Below are 26,817 nucleotides of genomic sequence, written 5' to 3'. Positions count from 1 at the left end.
TTTCTGAATGCAGGAGTTTTCGTGTGCTTTCAAAAAGTGCACCTCACCTACAGAATATAATAGAAGTCTATGGCAAAGCACAGAAAACCCAGGAAAGTTGCAGATGCACTGCCCTGCACCAGTGGAGCCGTGCAATGCACGCGATTGCGATATAGTAGTACAGCAATTAGAGGTTTTAGGCCCCTTTCACACGGTCGGACCGTTCAGGGCCGCCTGTCGGTTTTGACGGCGGACCTGAACGGGCGCTCCATGTTAGCCTATGGAGCGACGGATCTCAGCGGAGACATGTCCGCTGACATCCGACCCGATCCACTAAAAGCAGACGGATGGCCCTACGTTCAGATCCGTCGCTGGCGGATCGGATTAGGTGAGATCTGATGAACACAGACATGCTGTCCGTTTTCGTCTGATCTCTCCATAGGCAGCAGCGGCGCTCAACAAGCCCCCCCCTGCTCAGTGAGCAGAGAGGGACCTGTCATCCGCCAGCTCAGCGGAGATCAACGGAGAGATCTCCCGCTGAGCCGGCGGACCGAGGCGGACTCCGTGGATGCGGAGTCCGCCTCGTGTGAAAGGGGCCTAAATGAGGTGTGAGGAAGCAACACTGTGCCCGGTGATCTTTGACTTTTTCCATGTTGTTCAGGTAGATCTCCACCTATTTAAGGTTGCCTACCCCTGCTCTATAATTACTATACTCTGATATACATCATATTTTACATATTTCATACTTCCCTTAATATACATTTTAATGTAAGTCTTATATCTCAAACTGTTCCAATATACCTTTAACTGTACATTATATAATCCATAATATACACTATATTGCCAAAAAATATTGGGACACTACTCCAAATCATTGGATTCAGGTGTTCCAATCACCTCAATGCTCACAGGTGTATAAAATCAAGCCCCTCGGCATGCAGATGGCTTCTACAAAGATTTGTGAAAGAATGGGTTGCTCTCAGGAACTCAGTGGATTCAAGCGTAGTAGGTTGCCACCTGTGCAATAAGTCCATCTGTGACATTTCCTTGCTACTAAATATTCCACGGTCAACTGTTAGTGGGATTATAACAAAGTGGAAGCAAGTGGGAACAACAGCAACTAAGCCATGAATTGGTAGGCAGGCCATGTAAAATTATAGAGTGGAGTCAGCACATGCTGAAGCACACAGTGCACAGAAGTTGGCAACTGTCTGCAGGGTCAATAGCTACAGACCTCCAAACTTCATGTGGCCTACAGATTAGCACATCAACAGTGCATAGAGAGCTTCATTGAATGGGTTTCCATGGCTGAGCAGCTGCATCCAAGCCTTACATCACCAAGTGCAATGCAATGTGTCGGATGCAGCGTTGTAAAGCACGCCACTACTGGACTCTAGAGCAGCGGAAACATGTTCTCTGGAGTGATGGAACACGCTGCTCTGTCTGGCAATCCGATGGACATGTCTGGGTTTGGCAGTTGCCAGGAGAACGGTACTTGTCTGACTGCATTGAGCCGAGCGCAGGGGCGGATCCGGGGGTGGGGGGTGGGGGGGGGGTTAATTGCTCCCCCCCAGAAAATATTGCTGACTCTGATGCTGAGCACACCTTGAGAATTCAGAGCCACAGTCGGGACAACTTACAGACATCAGCATTAGGAATTACTGCCCACACACTCGGGACTGCACTCTCCGCCCCCTGTACCTCCCCCAGCAGTTTTCCAGCCTCTTTCCTGCAGGCTGCTGCTTCAGTGGGAGGGAAGGGGATGTGCCTGACCCCCGAGACTGCCTGGAAGAGGGAGGTGTGAGCAGCTGAGCAGAGGGAGCCGAGTGACTGAACTTCCTGGAGGTAAGCTCAGCTATCAGTACATCGTGGGTTAGTTTACAGGTGCCTCTATGCTGAGTCTGCTGAGTTACTGCAGCTTAGCATATAGGAGCTGTTAGCTGACAAATGGGATTGCATCTTTTCATGTGGCACAGTGAGAAATTGGGCTCATTAAAGCATTGTGACTGCCCCCTGCTGTGTGCCCTCCTGATCCCCCCCAGTGTGTGCCCTCCTGATTCCCCCAGTGTGTGCCCTCCTGACTCCCCCAATGTGTGCTCTTCTGACCCCCCCCAGTGTGTGCCCTCCCAACCCCTCCCCCAGTGTATGCCCTCTTGACCTCCCTGGTGTGTGCCCTCCTGACCCTGTACTGTGCTCTCCTGACCTCCCCAGTGTGTGCCCTCCTGACCCCATATTGTGCTCTCCTGACCTCCCTGGTGTGTGCCCTCCTGACCGTGTACTGTGCTCTCCTGACCTCCCTGGTGTGTGCCCTCCTGACCCCATACTGTGCTCTCCTGACCTCCCTGGTGTGTGCCCTCCTGACCCCGTACTGTGCTCTCTTGACCTCCCTGGTGTGTGCCCTCCTGACCCCGTACTGTGCTCTCCTGACCTCCCTGGTGTGTGCCATCCTGACCCCATCCTGTGCTCTCCTGACCCCCCCGATGTGTGCCCTCCTGACCCCATCCTGTGCTCTCCTGACCCCCCCGGCATGTGCCCTTCTGACCCCATACTGTGCTCTCCTGACCTCCCTGGTGTGTGCCCTCCTGACCCCATACTGTGCTCTCTTGACCTCCCTGGTGTGTGCCCTCCTGACCCCATCTGGTCCTCTCCTGACCCCCCCGGTGTGTGCCCTCCTGACCTCGTACTGTGCTCCCCTGACCTCCCTGGTGTGTGCCCTCCTGACCCCGTACTGTGCTCTCTTGACCTCCCCAGTGTGTGCCCTCCTGACCCCCGTACTGTGCTCCCCTGACTTCCCTGGTTTGTGCCCTCCTGACCCCATACTGTGCCCTCCTGACCTCCCTTGTGTGTGCCATCCTGACCTCGTACTGTGCCCTCCTGACCTCCCTTGTGTGTGCCATCCTGACCTCCCTGTTGTGTGCTCTCCTAACCTCCCTAGTGTGTGCTCTACTGACCCCTCCCCAGTTCTGTAAGCAACACCTTATTTTCTGGTAGTGCCCCTCCCGAGACTAGACTCTGGATCCACCCCTGGCCAAGCGTAAAGATTGGTGAACGGGGATTATGGTGTGGGGTTGTTTTTTAGGGGTTGGGCTTGGCCCTGTAGTTCCAGTGAAGGGAACTCTTAAGCTTCAGCATACCAAGACATTTTGGACAATTTCATGCTCCCAACTTTGTGGGAACAGTTTGGGGATGGCCCCTTCCTGCTCCAACATGACTGCGCGCCAGTGCACAAAGCAAGGTCCATAAAGACATGGATGAGCAAGTTTGGGGTGGAGGCACTTGACTGGCCTGTACAGAGTCCTGATTTCAACCAGATAGAACACCTTTGGGATGAATTGGAGTGGAAACTGCGAGCCAGACCTTCTCATCCAACATCAGTGCCTGACCTCACAAATGCGCTTCTGGAAGAATGGTCAAACATTGCCATAGACACACTTCTAAACCTTGTGGACAGCCTTCCCAGAAGAGTTGAAGCTGTTATAAATGCAAAGAGTGGGCCAACTCAATATTGAACCCTACGGACGAAGACTGGGATGCCATTATAGTTCATCTGCATGTAAAGGCAGGCATCCCAATACTTTTGGCAATATAGTGTATTAGATCTATGATATATATAAAATAAAGGTTTGGTGTCACTCCAACCTCACCTCCATCCCCAATACAATACATATATACAAAGGATTCACCCTGGGACTTTAAATGAGGTGAGTATGGTTAGCCAAGAAACATATCATGAGTATATAATAAAAAATAGATTTATTGCAAATTGTCGTGGCAATAGTCAGGCATCAATAGTTTTTGACGTGTTTCGCAAGACCACGCTCACTCTTCGGGGTAGATGCTTTAAAATATCTGTAATACAAGTAGTAAACTAAATAAATGTATGTTGCACAAAATTTGCAGAGAGGTGAGTGATCATAGGGGTCTGGAAATGAGCCTCCATACTCACCAATGGGCTGGGCCAGGTCAACAATCACTGATTTCACAGGCGGCGGCAGTGACAGACATCCAGCACGGGAGCTGAGGGGGCGGAGCAACAGGCAACCTCAATGGGGGAGCAACCGGAGAATTGACATGGCTTTGATATCACATTGTCCATGATGAATGACTGCTGAAAATTATTTAAAAAAGTATATGTGTATGTCAAAAGGACCCTGCAAGTGCATAAAAAACTTAATGCAGCTTAATGCAGTAAATTAGTATGCATATGAATATACATGAACCAGCATGGGGTAAATGCTGGTATGGATTAGGGGGACTGAAGGGGCAGCAAATTATCTTGTTGTAAATATGTGAAAGGATATTAGCAAGTTGTGTGCACGTGCTATGTGGGTAAAAATAAAGTGAGATATAAAGGACAATTAAACTGGAGTGTGAGCTGAACTAAAGAACAACGGTGATTACCTGAGTGAAGTGTAAAAACCGGAGGATGATGTCTTCCCCTCGTGGAGGTGTAACTGTTGTGTCAGGTTGTAAATGGGAAACACCGCCATGTCAAGCTCCAACGAGATAATTTGCTGTCCCTTCAGTTCCCCTAGTCCATACCAGCATTTACCCCATGCTGGTTCATGTATATTCATATGCATACTAATTTACTGCATTAAGTTTATCTGCACTTGCAGTGTCTTTTTGACATTCCCATATACTTTTTTGAATACTTTTCAGCAGTCATTCATCATGGACAATGTGAGACCCCTAGGTACACTTGCACCTATCAAAGCCATGTCGGTTCTCCGGTTGCTCCCCACTTGGGGTTGCCTGTTGCTCCGCCCCCTCAGCTCCCGTGCTGGATGTCTGTCGCTGCTGCCGCCTGTGGAATCAGTGATTGTTGACCTGCCCCAGACCATTGGTGTCCCATTGGGGTCCCATTTCCAGACCCCTATGATCACTCACCTCTCTGCAAATTTTGTGCAACATACATTAATTTAGTTTACTACTTGTATTACAGATATATTAAAGCATCTACCCCTGAAGAACGAGCGTGGTCTTGCGAAACGCGTTGGGTACTACTGATGCCTGCATATAATTTTAATACCTGTATACTGTCCTTTTATATACGATCTATTTATCAATGTATGTTGATTGTTCTCTTCTTATTCTGTTTGTATACCTTATTGACCTGCATTTACTGCTGTTGCGTTGCACATGCATGACAATTTGCAATAAATCTATTTTTTATATACTCATGATATGTTTCTTGGCTAACCATACTCACTTCATTTAACGTTCCAGGGTGAATCCTTTATATATATATATATATATATATATATATATATATATATGTATATATATATATATATATATATATATATATATATATATATATATATATATATATATATATATATATATATATATATATATATATATAAAGGATTCATATATACACATATATGATATATACTGTGCTGTAGGTTATATAATCCACCCATCTACAATCTACCCTTCTACAATATGCACTGTGCTGTATGTTATATAATCCAACCAGCTACAATATACACTTCATTTTATGTTATATAATCTACCTGTCTGCAATATAAATTATAACATAAAGCGAGATTTGAATGGCCTTATTTGGGTGGTACCACATTCATTTAAGACGATATATACAAAAGACCTGAAAAGTTGGATTTTACTGGTACCAGAAAGGAACAACTACATAGATTGTATAAAAAATATATTTTATTTCAAACCATTAAAAAATGAATAAAAACATGTATGCACAATATCCTGTGCTATGGCCAGATTAATACAACAAGGAGTTGCACTGTTTACATATTATACTTTGCGGGTCCAATGTAGAAGGTTAACGCATTTTGCCTAATGGCTTCCTCAGGGCCTTATCATCTTGGTTGCAAAAGTAGCAGAATGGCCTAGCCAAAAGAAAGTGCACAGTGAACAACAAGAATTACCGTATATACAGTATATATAGGTCTGCTACTTTTGCAACCAAGATGATAAGGTCCTGAAGAAGCCATTAGGAGAAACGTGTTGGCCTTCCACATTGGACATGCAAATTATAATGTGTAAACAGTGCGATTCCTTGTTGTATTAATCTGGCCATATCACCGGATATTATGCATACATGTTTTTATTCATTTTTTAATGGTTTGAAATAAAATATATTTTTTATACAATCTTTGTAGTCATTCCCTTCTGGTACCAGTAAAGTCCAACTTTTCAGGTCTTTTGAATATAAATGATACTGTATGGTATATATACCCTTCTATAATATACACTGTGCTGTAAATTATATATTCAAACCAGTTACAATATACGCTATGCTGTATGTTATATAGTTTAAAACCCTTCTACAAAATACACTGTGCTAAATGTTATATAATCCACACTGCTACAATGTACACTCACCATGCAGCCTTAAAACACATTTTGATGAATGTTATATAATCCACATTGCTCTAATATTCACATTGCTTTACATTATATAATCTGCACCACCTCAAAGCACACTGCTGAACATAATATAATGTTCCAAGTTTGTTAACCCCAGCTCTCTGGTGTACTGGTATACTGTGTATGTATGTATATATATATATATATATATATATATATATAATAAAAAAGAATACAGAATCAGAAAGTTAGACTATTTTAAGTGTATTCAGCGGGAGAATCTTTGTGACAATGAGTTTCTGTTTTGTCAGCTTTATAATCCGAACACATTATGTTATTCTACCGTGCTCGCAGTGCTGAAGCTATGTTCGGATATATATTTTATCTGGGTGCCGTCTGCCCTTACACTGGCTTGATCCTGAACATGTTTTTTGCCAAGCCCTGTCAATTATTTTATTTTAATCTTTCCTCCCGGCTGATATATAAAAAAAAAAAAACCTTACAGTATTCTTTTTTCCTCTCACAGCATTTTGTCATTGTCAATTTTTATATTTCCCGATGTCTGCTAATGTTCTCTCTAAGCTCTTCCAGACTCAGAATTTCAATATTCTTGACTGGTGTATGGCTGATGTGTTGTCTGCCACCACCCACTAGCCCCACCCCTCTTTACTAACCAATAACTACCTAGTAAAGAAATACACAACTCCTTCTGGATTAAATGGCCATATGGCCCCTTTATTAAAAACCATAACAAAATGTTTTATACAAAATAAATTCCTTTATAGATAGATAGATAGATAGATAGATAGATAGATAGATAGATAGATAGATAGATAGATAGATAGATAGATAGATAACCCAACTTTTTGTACCTGCTTTAACTGCTATGTCTAAGGTTCCTGAAGGAAGGTTTTCTATCGCATCGGCTGTACCACCACCACCTAGGCATCCTGGCCCCTAGCCGCGATTCCACCAGCTCAGGGACAAACTATTACCAACTTTTTGCCCAATGCAGCCCGATGACCGATAGCCCATTATTTCCATGATAGGGAAGGTACCCATACCGAGATAGGCCCAACCAGGCTCCCTGTGCGGCGTCTCATCCTGGGGGGTCACATCGGGGCTGAAGCGCGCAGGGGGCCGAGACCTCCTCACACATGGCGACACAGGGGCAGGAGTAGCAGGTCCCTGCCTCGACCCCTGAAGCACAGCAGACAGCTGGGAATTCAGCCGCTGCGGACCATTAGCCAGGGCAGCTGAGCGCAGCTGCCCCAGGAGTCTCTCCAGATCCTCCATAATGTGAGCAGCACAGAAAGAAAGAAAAAACTTTCTGTGCTGTTACCTCTCTGTTCTGGTGCCCCCAACTAATGAAGCTACCACCCCCGCCCCCCAAGCATAATCCAATACCCAGGCCGCACCCCCTACCCTTCCATTGCTCCAGTGTAAGCCAACCCTTCCCCCCCTGACCTGTACATACACAGGAACTGGTCCGTGCAACCTGCCCAGCGACCCCCAGTCATGTGGGCCCTACACCTAGGCTCCCTTTGCTCCAGGCCTTTTCTGTATGTTTGGTCAATTTCACATCAGGGCCTTCCAATGGTGCAAAATGTATTTCTGTTTTCATCCCTTCAAATTGAATAATGAAATGAAAAATGATGCTCTCCAGGGTAATTATAAGCATTACACTTTCTGCAAACATCAATGCTTACTAGCTTCTTTTCTGGAGATACTATGCTAAGCCATCACAGTGGCTTTCTCTAAATCTAAAGTTAGAGGCAACACCCAGCACCCCTGTAGATGAAAGGCTAAAATAGCAACACCAAGTTAAAGAGGAATTCCAGGTATAGATGTTTTATACATAGCTACATTCTTCCAGGTTGGAGCAATGTAGCTATGTATATGCCATGCCAGGGGCATTGGCTAGGTATGGTATGTACATTGTTACATAGTTAGTCTGGTTGAAAAAAGATAAAAGTTGTCAGGACCAGGATCTGAACTGTATTCTTTTTTTTTTAAATCAAAAATATGTTTATTGAGCCACCAGAGACAAAATACATATCATGCAACCAAGCATTAAAAATGACATAATATAAATTATAACATCAGAATCAAAAAAGTAATTTTGTCCGATTATGTATCATGCAAATTGAAATGATTACAAGAGTGGCATCAAATAAAATTTTTTTCCCATTAATGTAGAGAAAAACCATGTGGTGTAAGAGAATCAAAATTCTCCAACCCAACACATCAACCAGATGACCAACTGGCCATCTAACCAAAAACCCTGCTCCTGGTCTGCTCGAGTAGGAACACTTTCATTGAGGCAACATACAAATACACCCACTATCACACCTGTTAATCCATGTTCTTTAAACCTGTAGTAATCTATGCATAATTAGTTGTGGGGGTGCCAGTCCAAGGGAGTCCAGCCATGCCTGCCATATGGAGCTGAATTTCCGAGATGCATTTCTATGCTGATATGTTAAGTGTTCCCTGACCAGGATATAATTCACCTGCTCTATCCATTGTTTTTTAGTTGGAACATTTAAGGATAACCAAAATCTAGCTACCATCTTACGAGCCAAATATAACAATCTTGTTACTGCTATATTAATGGGGGGGGATATATTTCTTCATCTACTGCTCCCAAGATGCATATCAGGGGGTCCAAAGGGACCCTAATTTGGAATACTGAGGAAATTACCTCTGTAACATCACCCCAATAACGATGCAGTTTGGGGCAACGCCACATCAGGTAGATCAATGATCCCTCCTCTCCACAACGTTTAGGACATAGGGAAGAGTCTCTTCTACCCCATTGATATAATTGTATTGGTGTGCGATAAGCCCTATGTAATAGGAATAGATGTTAAAAAGTCTATGTGATTGTGAGACTGAGGTCACCGGCCCTGTCTGAAGACACATGTCCCATATGTCATCACTCACTTCCCCCAGGTCTGCCACCCAGCCCCGTCTACTTGGCAGCGTTGTAGTATCTTGTAAGGCTAACAACAAATTCGAGTATATATGAGATATTAGGCCCTTTTTTTCCTGCCCGAAGAAAATATCATTTATTAGGGGATGAGTGGCAAGTGAGAGATCAATTGTCTGGCCCTGAGCTTGAAGAGCATGCCGTATCTGAAGGTACCGGTAAAATTGATGTCTAGGGAGATTGAATTCTGACTGTAGCTCCATAAAAGATTTTAACATCTTCTGGTTAAATAATTGAGATATGTTAATAATTCCGGCATTCTTCCAAAGTTGGAAACCGTCTAACTTATATACTTCTGTTAAATTTGGATTATCCCATAGAGGAGTTTCTGCTAAAAAACCCAGAATTTTCAGACTAGATTTGACCGTAGACCATAATTTTTTCAGAAGAATGACAGTGGGCGCTGTTCGTGGCAGATGTGGTAATCCCGCCTCCAAGTTCGCCAGTACTGATGAATTTAGTGTTCCAGTTCGCAGCATGCTTTCGACCGAGTCAGAGTCGCTCAACAACCCCATACCGCTTAATTGTGGTAGTTGGGAGGCATGGAAATATAGTTTAGGGTTAGGGACTGCAGCTCCTCCCCGACCTTTACCATACTGCAAAGTGGAGAGACTTATTCTAGCAATTTTTTTTCTCCATATCAGAGATCTAAACAATGTTTCAATACGATTGAACAATCTGCGGGGTATCCATTGTGGAGAATTGTGCATGACGTATAATAGTTGGGGTCCCCAGACCATTTTGATTAGATTTATTCTACCAATTACTGATAATGGGAGTTTACACCAAGTATTACATGTCGTTTGAAGCCTTTTAAAAAGGGGTAATAGGTTATCCTCTAAGTATTTTTTTGGATCAACCGATATTTGCACTCCTAAATATTTAAATGAGGAAATTACTTTAAGAGATTGGGCACTAGCCGGTAGGATAATTGTTGGTTCATCAACCGGAAGAATAACCGATTTACTCCAATTAATGGAAAATCCTGATAAGGAACCAAACTGCTGTATTATCTGCATCACATTCGTAAGAGAAGCATCCACGTCCCCCAGTTAGAGCAAAGTATCGTCCGCGTAAAGGGAGATCTTATCGGACACTGGTCCCCTGACAAATCCCACAACGGACTGTGAGGATCTTATCACGGACGCTAGTGGTTCAAGGGCTAACACAAATAACAGGGGCAAAAGTGGACACCCCTGTCTCGTACCCCTGAAAAGGGGGAACGAATCTGAAAGATCCCCATTCACGCGGATCCTAGCAGTGGGAGCTGAATACAGCAGCTTGACCCATTTAATGAAATTATCTCCTAGGCCGAAACGCTTCAGAATTACCCATAAATAAGGCCATTCAACACTATCGAAAGCCTTAGCGGAGTCTAACGATAAAATTGCTCTCTTGCCTGGATTATCAACAGGAATCTGAAGGTTAAGAAAGAGTCGTCTAATGTTAAAATCTCGATGGGATAAACCCTGATTGGTCTCTATGGACCACCTTATGAATAACTTTAGCTAATCTAGTGGCCAAAACCCTTGCTAGAAGTTTTACATCAGTTGTTAACAGCGATATGGGTCTATAAGAGAGTGGGCCTCTTTACCAGGTTTAAGAAGGAGGACAATAATTGCTTCGTTCATGGATTGGGGCAGCCTTGCTAATTTTTTAGCATCTTCAAATACCTCCTTCAAATGTAACAGTAGCGTTTCAGAATATCGCTTGTAAACCTCCGCCGGCAAGCCATCCGAACCTGGAGACTTGCCAGGAGAGGTGAGCCTGAACTGTATTCTTGATGAGCCACCTGAGATGCAGGACAGTACTCTGATCCTTTGGAAAAATCCTGCCTTGTGCTTTGTATCTTGTGAACCTTGAACTCTTTGCTCCACCTATGAACTTCCTATTTAATCCATGCCTTTGCACTTCCTGTTTGACAGATTATTGTATCCTCTCCAGCCAATATGTCGCTCTAGTCCCTTCAGCTGCCATCCGTATCGTCGCTACTACTCGTTACCAACCTTGGCTTCCATGACTATGCTTCTGCTTGATTCCAACTAAGGGTGGACTCAGGCATGTTCGCAACTCCACGTGCCCGAGCCCACCAGTAAGCTGACACTGCGCAGTGCTAATCACAGGCAGTGGAACATTTCCCGATTCGCGGCTGCACAGATCGGGAAATGTCTCACTGCCTGTGATTAGCGCTGTGCAGTGTAAGCTTCCTGGCGGGTGCGGGCACGTGGAGTTGCGAACACGCCTGAGTTCATCCTTAATCCCAATCTAAATCACCTGTTACCGACCTTTGGCTTGTTTACTGATTCCAACCTGCTATATCTGCTACTGGACCCCAGCTTGCTCACTTCCTTGTGTCCGTCTAAATAAACCAAAAAAAAAAAAAACACGCACAAATAGAAGTCTTCCATATACACAATCCTATAACCAACATTAATCCAGGGGAAGGCAAAAAACCCAATAAAGCATGATCCAATTTGCTCCAGAGGGAGGAAAAAATTCCTTCCCAATTTCCCAGGAAGCAGTCGGATATTCCCTGGATTAACTACTCCTGGTGTTATTACCTATAAACTTGAGTATCTAGTTATACTGTTGTAGCGCTAAAGGAGCTACTGGAAATTTGTCCAGGTTCTAATCCCACTTGGATTGCCTCGTAGCCAGGCACACAATCTCAGCCACACTTTTCCTCAATTGCACATCTAGGGGTGTTGTTTTTGTTGTGTTTGTTGTTTTTATTTTTAAAGAACCTGGATAGGGTTGACGGATCTGAGTGGGATACTCCCAAAACAGAAACTATGTACAGGCTGAGGACAGCAAACTCCTTTGTGAAAATCTGAAGCAGAAGTCCTTGCATATAGCAAGCTGTGGGCTTGGATTGTAGTAGAAGCAGTAAAATACACTCTTCTTTCTTTAGAGCAATAGTCTCTTCACAAGGAATTAGATAAATTAAGCTCTTCAGGACACCAGCCAATGTCCCCTTTGACAAACACACAGCTGACTCTTTAGCACAAGAGGGTTGACAGCAGCCCAAAAGTCTTCAAGATCTCTAAGCAAACTGTACTCACAAAATGTCCAGGGACAGTTAATCGCCTCCTTCCAACTTCAGTGATACCAGACTAGATCTTCAGCAGACAGACCCTCAGTTAGCTCTCTGTAGCTTGAGCATCCAAAAAAACACATGGCAGAGTTGCCCTGGAGGGCACCAAGCCCTCCAGGCTGGACTGATCCTCTCCTGGAAAAGACCAGTGTGCTCAGATAATATATACAGTCTCCCAGCAGCCTTCAGGGCCCTGTTCCCTGGGATTGGCCAGAGCTGTATTCATGCTGCCATCTGGATAGCTCCACACCAATAGTCCAGAAAGTTTTACTGATTTTTGGAAAGAAGAGGGAGCTATCAGACTGGCAGCAGCTGAAAACACTGAACTAATCAATTGCAGCCACACTGAATACAGCGAGGCAAGCTAAATTTACGTAATCAACACCCACACACAGTTCCATTGAACACAGTGAGCCTGTACTAAATCTAACTGATCCTAACACCTATCTAGGAGGGTGCTACACTGTATTTTGTGCATTTTGGAAAGAATCCAGGCCTTTTTTTAAAACAATCTAGTGAGCTGGACAGAACCAGCTCTTGGGGGAGCCATTTTCACAGCTCTGATTGTGATCAAGCCTTTCCAAATTTGTAGGTTAAACATCTTTTCTTCCAGGTGTAAAGATTGCCCCTTGTCCTCTATAATGACCTGAAAGTGAATAACTCCAGACCAAGTTCATTATATGGACCACTTAATTATTTATACATGGTGATCATATCCCCCCTTAATCTCCTCTTCTCAAGAGAGAATAAATTCAGTTCCTCTAATCTATCCTCATAGCTGAGCTCCTCCATGCCTCTTATCAGTGTGGTTGCCCTTCTCTGCTCCTTGTCCAGTTCCCCAATATCCATTTTGTTAGTTGGTGCCCAAAACATCGAAACTGGATATTCCAGATGAGGTCTTACTAATGATTTGTACAAGGGCAAAATAATGTCTCTCTCGCTCTGCAATCCGTATCTCTTTTAATACAAGAAAGGATTTTGCTAACTTTAGAAACTGCAGCATGACATTAGCTTATGATCACCCAGATTCTTCTCCATCATTGACTCCCCCAGTTGTACCCCCCTAGTATGTATGATACATGCATATTCTTAGTCCCCAAGTGCATAACTTTACATTTATCAACATTCAACGTCATTTACCACATAGTTGCCCAATTAAGCAATGCATTGAGGTCGGCTTGTAAGTTGGAGACATCATGTACGGACGTTATTCCATTGCATAGTTTGGTGTCATCTGCAAACACTGAAATGGTACTTTTAATCCCAGACCTTATATCATTAATAATTGTATTAAAAAGAAAGGGTCCCAACACTGAACCTTGGGGTACACCGCTGATAACCTCACACCATTCAGAGTAATATTCATAAACCACTTCCTGACCAGCCGCTGTAGTTATACTGCGGCAGGTGGCTCCCCTGGGCGAGCCGTCGTAGCTGTATGTTGGCTCTTTAAGACACTGTAGCAGGCGCGCAGCATGTCCCCAGAGCCAATGCACGTGCTCGGCGGGCACGATGGCCGCCGGGCACCCACGATCACTCGTGACAGAACGAGAGCCGGGATCTGTGTGTAAAAAAAAAAAACACAAATCCTGGTTCTGTCAGGGGAGAGAAGACAGATCGTGTGTTCCTACTAAGTATGAACAATGATCTCTCTCCTCCTCTAGTCAGCCACATTCCCCCCACAGTTAGAAACACACATAGGGAACACAGTTAGCCACTTGATCGCCCCCTAGTGTTAACTTCTTCCCTGCCAGTGAAATTTATACAGTAATCAGTGGCTATTTTTAGCTTTGATCTCTCTATACATGTCACTGGTCCCAAAAAAGTATCAAAAGTGTCCGATGTGTCCGTCGCAATGCTGCAGTCCCGATAAAAATAGCAAATCTCCGCCATTACTAGTAAAAAAAAAAAAATAATAATAAAAATGCCATAAATCCTTCATCTGGGCACCATGTGCCAGGTTTAATTTTACTTTTTCACACAGACATAGTAATCAACGGTTATCCCAAACATAATCCAACGAAAATCTTCGATCCATATACTAATGCTATTCATTGGTATTTTATTATAATATGTTTTTTTTTATCTTCTCTCCTTTTTATTCTTTTTTGCTCCTAAAGATCAACATGTTTCCAAAATATCTTACTTGCTTTGATATATGTTCTTTACATTTTATGTCCCCACTCATATGTAATCCCATAAACTCACACTCAAGATGTAATGTGTTTTTCAACAATTCCAAAGTTTTATATGTGAATACTTGTAAAATATACCGTTATACTTTCTTGATTGTTCCCTCTGTATAACACTGTTATCATTTTATCTAATACCATACTTTTCTGTACTACTTTTATGTATGGATTTAACAAAATAAAGCTTTATTGGAAAAAAAAAAAAAAAATGCCATAAATCTATTCCCTATTTTGTAGACGCTATAACTTTTGTGCAAATACGCTTATTGCTATTTTTTTTAACCAAAAATATGTAGAAGAATACATATTGGCCTAAACTGATGAATAAATTAGTTTTTTTTATCTATTTTTTGGATATTTATTATAGCAAAATATTGTGTTTTTTTCAAAATTGTCACTGACCGTCGTTCTGCCAGAGGGGAGGATGGAGATCTTCTTTTTCTGCTAAGAAGAAGAAGATCTCTGTCTTCCCTCAGTCAAAGCACCCCCAACCCCACAGTTAGATCGCCCCTGATGTTAACCCCTTCCCTGCCAGTGTCATTAGTACAGTGACAGTGCATTTATTTTTAGCACTGATCGTTGTATTGGTGTCACTGGTCCCCAAAAAGTGTCAAAAGTGTAAGTTCCAATTTGTCCACCGCAATGTCGCAGTCCCGCTAAATGACCGCCATTACTAGTAAAAAAAAAAAAAAAAATCCATAAATAAATTTTGCTTGGGTACAACATCGCACGACCACGCAAATGTCAGTTAAAGCGATGCAGTGCCGTATCGCGAAAAATGGCCCTGCCAGGAAGGGGGCAAATCCTTCCCGGGGCTGAAGTGATTAACCAATACTCTCTGAATTCCGTTTTTTAGCCAGTTTTCTATCCATTTACAAAATTGATTTTCTAAGTCTTTAGATTTTACCTTACACATTAGCCATGTGTGGGGAATTGTATCAAATGTTTTTGCAAAATCCAAGTATACTACTGTATACCCACATCTACTTCTTTGTCTAAGTTTCTGCTTATCCCCCCCATAAAAAGTAATCAAATTTGTTTGACAACTTCTGTTTTTCATGAATCCATGCTGATTATCATTTGAAATGTTATTTTCTAGCAAAAACTCTTCTATGTGGTCTTTTATTAAACTTCCTTTCCAACTATAGAAGTTAAACCAACCGGTGTGTAGTTAAAACTTTGATCCCTTTTTAAATATAGGCACAACATTGGTCTCATGTCAATCCAGTGGTTCTATGGCAGTCATTGAAGAGACCCTTAAAAATTGAAATGCCTTGTTGTTACCGACCCCGACCTGACTCCTGACTACTCTTCTGCCTGCCGCCTTTGTCTGATCTGCCTGCTAGTTGCTGACCTGGACTGTCTTACCTTGTCTTCTTCCTGCACCTGATCCAGCCGTAGTCTTGCCTATCATCAGTTCCTGCTCTTATGGCAGATGCTACCAGCCAATTGCTCCTGCGTATCCTGACGCACATCAGCATTCTCCAACAGGAGTCCTATACTTCAGGCTCCATCACCAGGTATCTTACAAAGATATTTAACCACTTACCGACCACCGCACGACGATGTACGTCCAAACTTTAAACGGGGATATCGTTGTTATGGCAGCAGCTAGCTGCCATAACCCCAGTATCCCCGTTCTCATGCGGCGGCCGGCTTTCAGATAAAAGTGGTCCCCGTGGCGGATTCGCCACAAGATCACTTTTATCGGTGGCGGGAGAGGGGCCCCCCCTCCCGCCGTGATCCGATGCCCTCCGCCGCTTACCGGAGCCTTCGGTAGCGGCGGAGATGATCGCATCTGTCTCCATCCTGTGCCTGGAGATGAGTGAGGCTAATGCCGCGTACACACGGTCGGACTTTACGGCGGACTTTGCCCGGCGGATTTTTCGACGTACTTTCCGACGGACTTTGTGAATGAACGGACTTGCCTACACACAATCCACCAAAGTCCGTCGAATTCGTACGTGATGACGTACGACCGGACTAAAACAAGGAAGTTCATAGCCAGTAGCCAATAGCTGCCCTAGCGTGCCTTTTTGTCCGTCGAACTAGCATACAGACGAGCGGACTTTTCGACCGGACTCGATTTCAACGGATAAATTTTAAACAAGTTTAAAATCTAAGTCCGTCCAACTTTTGAGAAAACAAAGTCCGCTGGAGCCCACACACATCGAATTGTCCGACGAAATCCAGTCCGCCGGGCAAAGTCCGCCGTAAAGTCCGCTCGTGTGTACGCGGCATAAGATGGCACCCACTCGTCTCCATGACACTGCTGGGCGGAAGCGACGTCAAAACGTCACTTCCGTCCACGCCTCTTAAAGGCACATTTTTTCAAATGTAATTTTTTTAAATGACTTTTTTTTTTTTTTTATTGCATTTTAGTGTAAATATGAGATCTGAGGTCTTTTTGCCCCCAGATCTCATATTTAAGAGATCCTGTCATGCTTTTTTCTATTACAAGGGATGTTTACATTCCTTGTAAAAGGAATAAAAGTGACACAATTTTTTTTTTTTAAACAGTGTAAAAATAAATAAAATAATGTAAAATAAATAATAAAAATAAAAATAAATGAAAAAAAACCCCCGTCCGATGGGCTCGCGCGCAGAAGCGAACGCATACGTGAGAAGCGCCCGCATATGAAAACGGTGGTCAAACCACACATGTGAGGTATCGCTGCGACCAGTAGAGCGAGAGCAAAAATTCTAGCCCTAGACCTTCTCTGTACCGTAAAATATGCAACCTGTAGAATTTTTTAACCATCGCCTATGGAGATTTTTGAGGGTAAAAGTTTGACGCCATTCCACGAGCGGGCGCAATTTTCAAGCGTGACATGTTGGGTATCAATTTACTTGGCATAACATTATATTTCACAATATAAAAAAAAATTGGGCTAACTTTACTGTTATCTTATTTTTTTATTCAAAAAAGTGCACTTTTAAGATCGCTGCGCAAATACGGTGCAAAAAAAAATTATTGCAACGACCGCCATTTTATTCTCTAGGGTGTTAGAAGAAAAAACATATATAATGTTTTGGGGTTCTAAGTAATTTCCTAGCAAAAAAACCTGTTTTAAACATGTAAACACCTAAAATCCAAAACGAGGCTGGTCCTTAAGTGGTTAATAAATTTGCCTTCTCTTTGTCCCCAGTCACCAACTCAAAATTATTTTCTAAAGGGGTCTCAAACTGGCAGCCCTCCAGCTGTTGCAAAACTACAAGTCCCATCATGCCTCTGCCTGTGGGAACCATGCTTGTAACTGTCAGCCTTGCAATGCCTCATGGGACTTGTAGTTTTGCAACAGCTGGAGGGCCGCCAGTTTGAGACCCCTGGTCTACATGCTTAGGCCTGACCTTTTTACTATTAATATATTTGAAGATTTTTTTTTTGGTTTGTCCTACTATATTTTGAAACCTGTTGCTTGTTTAGAATATTTTGTGGCTTTGATTTCCTTCTTACATATTCTGTTATATTCTTTGCAACTTTTAAATTATGATAGTATTTCTTCTTTTTTATATTTTGTAAATTCTCTTTTCTTATTATTTAAAGATTTTTTTAACTTTTATCTGAAACGTATTGTCCATGGGAGTGTATTTTGCATTGTTTGCATACGGTTCATTTGAAGCATTCTAATTTGTGGTTTGTGTTCTTCGATGACAATATTCCCTCCCAGTCTAAGTCTTGAAGAGTAGCCCTCAACCTTGGAAAAATTTCTCTCCTAAAGTTAAGTGTTTTCATCTTTCCAGTATGTGCTTGTTGCTTTAAATTAAATCACGTTATGGTCACTGCTACCCCGATGCTCTTTTATATGAATGTTAGTAATAAACTCTGCATGGTTTGAGATTACCAGGTCCAGCAGAGCATCATTACTAGTTAGGGGTTTCTGTCAACTGTACCATAAAATTGTCTATATCATACATTTCTACCCTTTAACTGTTCCAGCAGTGCCATTACTACAGACAATTTCAGGGTAGTTAAAATTGCCCATTATTATCACTGTCCACCAGCCCTTGCAGCCTTTTCTATCTGTCTCCACCACCTCTTTAACACTTGTGCCCTATAGCTAACGCTAATAATTAACTTTGAAGTATGCACACCCATATGCAGTTCCACCCATAATGCTTCAGCACCATCACACTCTCCATCAACAAGGTCATCCTTCACGCTTGCGTTGAGATCACTTGTCGCATAGATTTACCCTGTCTCTCCGAATGAGAGTATTGCTAGGAATATTAATTGATTAATTATTAATTAATTTGGCAGCACGGTGGTGTAGTGGGTAGCACTCTCACCTAGCAGTAAAAAGCAGTAAAAAGGGTAGCTGGTTCAAATCCCAACCATGACACTACCTGCCTGGAGTTTGCATGTTCTCCGTGTGCCTGCGTGGGTTTCCTCCGCATACTCCGGTTTCCTCCCACGCTCCAAAGACATGCTGGTAGGTTAATTGGCTTCTGTTCAAAAAATTGGCTCTAGTATATGAATGTGAGTTGGGGACCTTGGATTGTGGGCTGCTTGAGGGTAGGGACCAATGTGGGTGTACGATGTATGTGTGGAGTGCTGCATGAATTGGCGGCGCTATATGGGTACCTTAAATAAATAGGGATGATTGTAGACACGCACCCACACTCACTCAGGTTGAACTGGAACCTTACTAACTATGTAACTATGTAATTAATAGTCCAAATGTGTGAAGAATGAAGCCAAAATTCAGTATTACCAATTAAATCACAGTTCTCTTGGCAGACTTCTGGCGTTGGTGACCAAACACTTTAACCACTTTTGGACCGCCCCACGCAGATATACTGCGGCAGGGTGGACCTCCTGCATCAAATCACGTACCTGTACGTCATTTCATGCAAGGGGTCTGGGGCGCACACGAGCGCCACCGGCGACCCGCTCATGCTGTGATTGAGCACAGCGGGAGCCAATCAGCAGGCGAGGCGGACGCAATGTTTGCTGGGACCTGCTGATCATTGTGAGCAGAGGCAGAACGGTGATTTGTAAACAAGGCAGACTGCCATCCTGCAGAGGGGATTCCAGCCCTCTGCTGCTGGTCACATGTTAAAAAAAAAAAAACAGCCTTTAGAATACAGAGTAAAAATAAATAAATTGTATCAATAAACTGTTTTAAATTGGCATACAAATATACTGTATATTTAAAATGAAATGATTTGAATTCAAATCTTTAGTATTTTTTGGCAATAACATGGTGTGGGTGGATTTCTGCCAGTCTCAGGCTGTATCAAGCCCCTCGAGCTCGTGTCTTAGAATAGGTGGGAGATGAAGCCTCCATAAATCTACATGTAATATCCCGCCCCCATTGTGTTTAGCTGGTTAGTGGGCATGGAGGAGGAGAACTGTCATTTACCACTGTGTATATGTCCATGTGTGACTCTATAGTCACATGATGTGTTAGGGAGGAAATGCTCAGCATAGAAGCATAGGAAAAAAAATACAGTAAAAATGTGGTTCTTCCTCACATTGGTAGTCATTGTAGATCGGATTTTTTTTTGCCATTGCTCACATCTCAAGGAACTTATTGCAACCTCAAGGCGGAACTGGGGGGGGGGGGGCTAGTTCAAGAAAGACTGGGATACAGGGGTGGATTTACCAAAACTGGAGAGTGCAAAATCTGGTGCAGCTCAACTAATCAGCTTGTAGGTTTGTTTTTTGTTTGTTTTTTTTTAAGAGCTAGAAACTGTGCTACCATGTACAGCTGCATCAGATTTTGCACTCTCCAGTTTTAGTAAATCAACGCCACAGTGTAGATGTAAATCCAGTGGCGACCCGTAATGCAGGGCGCAGGGACGCTGCCCCCCTAATCCATGTGTCTGGCTACCTAATCTACATGTTGGGCACCGGACACATGTTTTATTTTTTTTTTTTTTGTTTTTTTTAGAAGCACGTTTTAAAAAAGGGTGGGCTTGGGGCGCAGATTATTCGCTATTGTCTTCCTGAATCTTCTCCCTGCCAATCAGGAAGCGGGTCCCGTCTCCCAATTGGACGAGAGAAGAAGTGATCGTATTGGCCGCCAAGGAGGAGGAGGAGGGAGGAGACGCAGGGGAAGTCGCGGTGAAGCACCAGGAGAAGGAGACGCCGCCCCCTGGCTGCAACCTACATGGGGTAAGTGCGGAGCTGGTGACCAACCGATGGGGGGGTGCCTGTGACCCAACCAGGGGGAGCTGGGTGGATTGTACCCCCCCAAAAAAAAATATACCACCAGCCGCCACTGTTTAAATCCCTTTTCCTGACACCACCATGGCAGCATACTAGTGATAGGCTCTGCCTTTCTCCCCTCCCTCAGGACCAATGAAATAGCATAAATTAAAGGCCAGTTAGGCCCCGCCCAATTCTTCTTCTTTTTGTCCTCATACCTCCACGCACCAGTGAAGAGTAAGCAGTACTATGTTCCCCCCTCTGCCTCCAGGCAGCTGCCGGCTGGGTTAAGCCTCTCCCAGTGCGAAATCCCACTATCAGGCTGCTAAATGCGCCAGAGTAGCTTGGGAGCTCCTTCTGTGGGTCTCGATGGAGCTGAGCAGTTTTTCCTATATAGGAATGAAATCTGCCTTTAAGCTTGGTGTCTGCAACGCTTGTTGGGTTTGGGGAGGCCAGCTTTGCATCCCTCTTACCTTTGCCTTTGTTTGTCTCCTGTCATTTTCTGCACCTCCTGTTCTTTTCCTCCTGCAGTGGCACTAGTCTGGGTACATTACTCCCCCTAGACAGGTTCTCTGTCCTTTGCTGTCCAGGGCCGGCTGTAGGTATAGCTTATGTTTGTAGGTTGTGTATGTATAGGTTTGGGGCAGGTGTGTGTGTATATGTGTATGTATGTATATATATGTATGTATATATATGTATATGCATGTGTGTATATATGTATGTGTGTATGTATGTGTGTATGTGTGTATGTATGTATACGTATGTATGTGTATTTGTGTGTATGTATATGTACATATATATATATATATATATATATATATATATATATATATATATATATATATATATATATATATATATATATATATGTGGATGTGTGTATTGTAGGGGATCAGAGGGGTGGACAACTGCCTCATAGACAGTCCATTAAGACAAAAGTGGATTTATTCAGCAAAATGGCAAAATAAACATAAGATAAGACAGACTTGTCTTGTCTCAAGGTTGTGCACACAGGTACAGCTCACAGTTCAGCAGCACACAGGCTTATAGATAATAGTTCATGGCTCCAATCAGAGCTACAGTCTTTGTGGTTAAGCTCACCCAGCACACCATCCAGCAATGGACATATTCACACAGCGTGCTCCTGTGTCTCTCTCTCCTACTCAAACAGCTCCTCTCTGAGACAATTAGCAGGTCTGAAGGGGAAATATCTGCCCTCTTCGATTAATCCTTTCTTGACCCTGCCCCCGGCTGACCCTCTGCAGTATGTATATATGTTCATATATATGTTTGTGTATACATGTGTGTGTTCTTTTGTTGGTTGGTATGTATGTATGGTGGGGGGGGGGGGGTGTTACATGGAGCGGTATGTGCATATATTTATATATACATGCATATTATTAAAAAAAAAAAAAAAAAGAGAGAGAAAGGAGAGAGTGTGTAGATGTATATATGTGTATGTATATATTTACATATACATTAATAGAGGGAGAAGCGAAGTCGCTGTTGCCTTATCTATTTTTCCTCTTCTCGATCTTTCCGCCGCTGTCCGTTTCTCAGCTGGTCGTCCCATTTCTCCACGGTTCGAGTATCAGTCACCATCCATACAAAAGACCCTCAACACTTAGGGTGGGGACCACCGTGTTGGTAAGTTTTCAGGAAAGAGTGCCCTCTCATGCGTATTGCTTTGATTTGCTTCAGCTCCGCGCGCCCATGCTCTCAAAGGCCAGAGCCAGAGGCCATAGAAAGGCGGACGTTCTTCAGAGAAGCATAGCTCGGATGCCGCTCCCACTCAGGAGAGAGGTTCCAAGGAGAACGTCTTAGCTCTTCTTTCCCAGACCCAGCACCCCATTAAGAGTCCTGCAATACCTGTGGCGCAGTGCCTATGCCCAGGAGGCTGGTGAGTGAAGTCGGCCTGGTTGAAGTTTGCAGCTGACAGGTAATACCAAATGTCTTTATTACTTATAAGGTGGCACAAAACTTCTGTTTTAAACTCACTGTAATTACTCTAGCTAGTCAGCCCCCCTGTTGCGGGTCTAGCCACTAGCAGAACAGCCTGCCTCATGGATCATTCATCCTCTCAGTACTCCTGATGAGGGGGCACAGCCTGCAAATGATTTTAGCTCCCTTGCACCAGAGGAAGATCTGGAGCTACTTGGTGTCAGTTTTTCTTTCGAGAACTGTGTATTCAGGCAGTCATGCAGACCATTACATGGGTTAAAAGGCAAATTCATATTTACCCTTTCAATGAGCAATCACTTTTCCATTAGGAAACTAGTTTAATTCAAGGCGGATATAGCATCGCTGAAATCCATGCCTACAGTGGGACCGGCTGTTGTCCAATAGGGTGGCGGCTGGGAAGGGCCTGCCACTTAACAGAGGCCCTTACCTTGGTGACGGGTACTTTGGGTTAATGCTCCCAGGATATGGTTGGGGAGGAAATCCTTAGGGCTGATACAAATTTTGTGACCCGGCCAAGATGTATCGGAAAATTTAACTGCGGAAGCAGCAACAGTCTCAACCTGGTACCTGGCCAAGGCAATGCTATACTCAGTTACAGCAAGGGGTACCCTATGGTTGAGACCCATGGCTGTGTTTGGCTTCCTAGAAACAAAATTGGAATAGTCACTTTACAGTGCAAGATCTCTGTTTGAAACGAAACCGGAGACAGCCATGTCGGAAGTGACAGGAGGAGGGTCTGTTCTTCTCCCATAACAAAGCAGGAAAGTAAAAAAAATATATATATAACTAAAAATAAATAATAATAAATAAGTTTCTCTTAGGTTCCGCTCCTCTAGGAGCAACCATTCATAAGGTCCATAAATGAAAATCTTTGGGTGTACCACAGGTACCCACAAAACCCTTTTACCGGGCGCATGCCCAGACTTTTAAGGTAAGTCCCAGTGGGCACGCATCATGGGTTACTGGACAGTGGATTGTGAAGATCCTTGGAGAACAGGCACTCATGGTCACTTCGGTGGATTCCTCACTGTTCCTTCTCCGGACCTTTTTCTCCCCCTCGGAGCTGCCAGATCCACTGCAACCATGGCGGTTACAATACTTACAGACACTTCAGACTCAGAGGGGAACTGTCCTGGTCCCATCTCACAGGAGAGATTGTAGGTTTTCTTCCCACCCCTGTTTGTAGGTAGCAGGGGTTAGACAGAAGCATTCGCTTGCAGCAGATGGCTGGAGGCATTCACTAGATCGTCAGGATTCTTAGCCTTACATCCCCAAATTTTTTTCTTTTCTTTTTTATTCCGAAAGTAAGTAAATTTGGTGATTGGTTGGACACATCTCCGCTTTATCAGCCTAGCTTTTAGCTTATGAATATCTCTAAGAATATTCACAGAGGTTTCAGTGCCGTGCCAGTTCCTCTTGGAGTCTCCAGATTCGCCACTACCTGGGCGTCATTCCTTTCTACATAAAAAGAAAAAAAAAAGGCCAACTTTTGCTTTCCAACAGTTAATGTGCCTGTGGGGGCTCTACTGGTTCCTCTGTTTTGCTTCCATCAGAAAAGGACGGTGACGGTCATAAGGAGAATTCTGAGATCAGATGCCTCTACTTCCTGGAAGACTTCTAGGTGTCTCAGCCTCCTGACCGTAATATTGTCATTCATACCGATGATTCCTTGAGTGCATGGGCACCGGTGCTAGTTTCAACTACAACGGAGGAAACCGGATCCGGTGCAGCTATGGTCAGTGTCACGCAGTATGTATAGCGGTCCGCTGTGATAGAAAGACATTGAGGATGTCACAAACCATCTGACTGGATCAATGTGATGAATTATATCAGCAAGACAGCCTGGAAGGCGCACTGCGAGGGTCTGTCGGTCAAGGCAAGCGGAGATTGCTAGCCAAGGAAGGTAGTCTCGAAAGCGTTGGAAGGTCAGGCAGCCTTTTTTTATCACTTTGACCTTGCTACACAGAATCAAGGGTGACCAATCATCTTGCGGTTGAGCAACAGGACAGCAATTGCATATTTTCAGCTCCAGGGAGGATCTCACGGCAATATGCTATTGAGAGATATAGAACCCAGAATGTCTGGGTAGGAAGATCACCAGCAAATTCCGGAAGCAATTTACCTCCTAGGGGACTGGAATACACGGACATACTCAGGGCTGGACTGGGACAAAAATTTGGCCCTGGACTTCACCCAGACTGGCCCACTTTGACAGGTCTCTCCCATGCCGGCTTGCCACCCAAGCCCCCCCCCCCAGTAGCTATTAGCCGTTCTACATTATTTCTCTTATAGGCAGTACCAGTGGGGAAGCTAGACATTATTTCACCTGGGGCAAAGAATCAGTTTGGTGCCCACCCCCCCAATGGAACAAGATTAGGCAGGAAAGTGAGGCCGCCCTCCTTCCAGATCGTATGATGAGCTTCTAAGTGTTGACTCCTGAGCATCATGTCTGTATTCAGGCGCGCTGCATAACTAGCCAGGGAGAGGAGGTGAGCACTGCGGGGGGGGACAGAGGACTGGAGGGAGGCAGCGGTCCACTGTCACTGAAATCGGCCCACTGAGCCATTGGCCCACCGGGAAACTCCCTGTAGTCCCAATGGCCAGTACATGCCTGGACATACTGTCCATCATGCAAGCTTGCCAGAGCATGAGGGGGAGATTTGTCCACAGGTGGCCTACCACAGACAGGCTTCTTTGCTTCTCACTGCAAATGCCAATTTAAGAAAAGGTCTGACTCGGTTTCCGCTCCCCAAAGCAGAGAACAGAAGCGGAATTTTTCCATGAAACTGCAATCAAGCCTATTGTATATGTTTTTCCCAACTTCTCTTGTAATGAAATTCCTCTGGAAGCTGTCAAGAATGAGCATGTTAGTCACGACCACCCCTCCATTCTGACCATAGGAGTCTTGGTGCTTCCTGGCTATCTACTTCAGAATACAGAAGTCGATTCCCCTTCACACACGCACACACCAGAGATGCAAGCATAATGGTGGGAAGGGGAAGCCGCAGAACCTAGATTGCTCCAGTGTTACTCCAAGAGTGAGCTCTACTTTGGGGGGTGCGAAAGGCACTCTACTAACTTCTATGCCAAGATCTGGAACAAACTTGTCTTTTTTGCTATTTTGCATGGCAAGATTTTATTCTTACTGCACCTCTGGTGGCAGCTGTTCTGGTCTTCTTGTAGGTCAGATGGGACATGAACCTTACCCTATACTCTTTTGAGGTTGCAGGTGTCAGCAAGAACAAGGTTTAACCACTTGAAGATCGCCGCACGACGATGTACGTCCAAACTTTGAACGGGGATATCGTTGTTATGGCAGCAGCTAGCTGCCATAACCCCGGTATCCCCGTTTTCGTGCGGCGGCCGGCTGTCAGATAAAAGTGGTCCCTGCGGCGGATTCACCGCAAGATCACTTTTATCGGTGGCGGGAGAGGGGCCCCCCCGCCGCGATCCAGTGCCCTCCGCTGCTTACCGGAGCCGTCGGTAGCGGCGGAGGCGATCGCGTCCTCCTCCGTGGTTTGTCTGGAGACGAGTGAGCGCCATCTTGGCATGACACTGCTGGGCGGAAGCGACGTCAAAACGTCACTTCCGTCCACGCCTCTTAAAGGCACATTTTTTCAAATGTAATTTTTCTATTTTATTGCATTTTAGTGTAAATATGAGATCTGAGGTCTTTTTGACCCCAGATCTCATATTTAAGATGTCCTGCCATGCTTTTTTCTATTACAAGGGATGTTTACATTCCTTGTAATAGGAATAAAAGTGACACCATTTTTTTTTTTTAAAACCAGTGTAAAAATAAATAAAATATTGTAAAATAAATAATAAAAATAAAAAAAAAATTTTTTTAAACCCCCCTGTCCCGACGAGCTCGCGCGCAGAAGCGAACGCATACGCGAGTAGCGCCCGCATATGAAAACGGTGGTCAAACCACACATGTGAGGTATCGCAGCGACCGGTAGAGCGAGAGCAATAATTCTAGCCCTAGACCTCCTCTGTACCGCAAAATATGCAACCTGTAGAATTTTTTAAACGTCGCCTATGGAGGTTTTTAAAGGGGAAAAGTTTGACGCCATTCCACGAGCGGGCGCAA

At 44.0% G+C, this 26,817-nt stretch overlaps 1 protein-coding gene across 1 annotated transcript in view; it reads right to left on the bottom strand.

The window, feature by feature from the left end:
* MTNR1B (melatonin receptor 1B) overlaps window positions 1-26,817 on the bottom strand; it is a 351,116-nt gene that overhangs the window by 143,815 nt on the left and 180,484 nt on the right. The gene's annotated exons all lie outside the window — the stretch shown is intronic.

The sequence above is a fragment of the Aquarana catesbeiana genome, linkage group LG02, assembly GCF_042186555.1.
Source record: "Aquarana catesbeiana isolate 2022-GZ linkage group LG02, ASM4218655v1, whole genome shotgun sequence".
NCBI lineage: Eukaryota > Metazoa > Chordata > Amphibia > Anura > Ranidae > Aquarana > Aquarana catesbeiana.
This window is presented reverse-complemented; position numbering and strand designations above follow the sequence as displayed.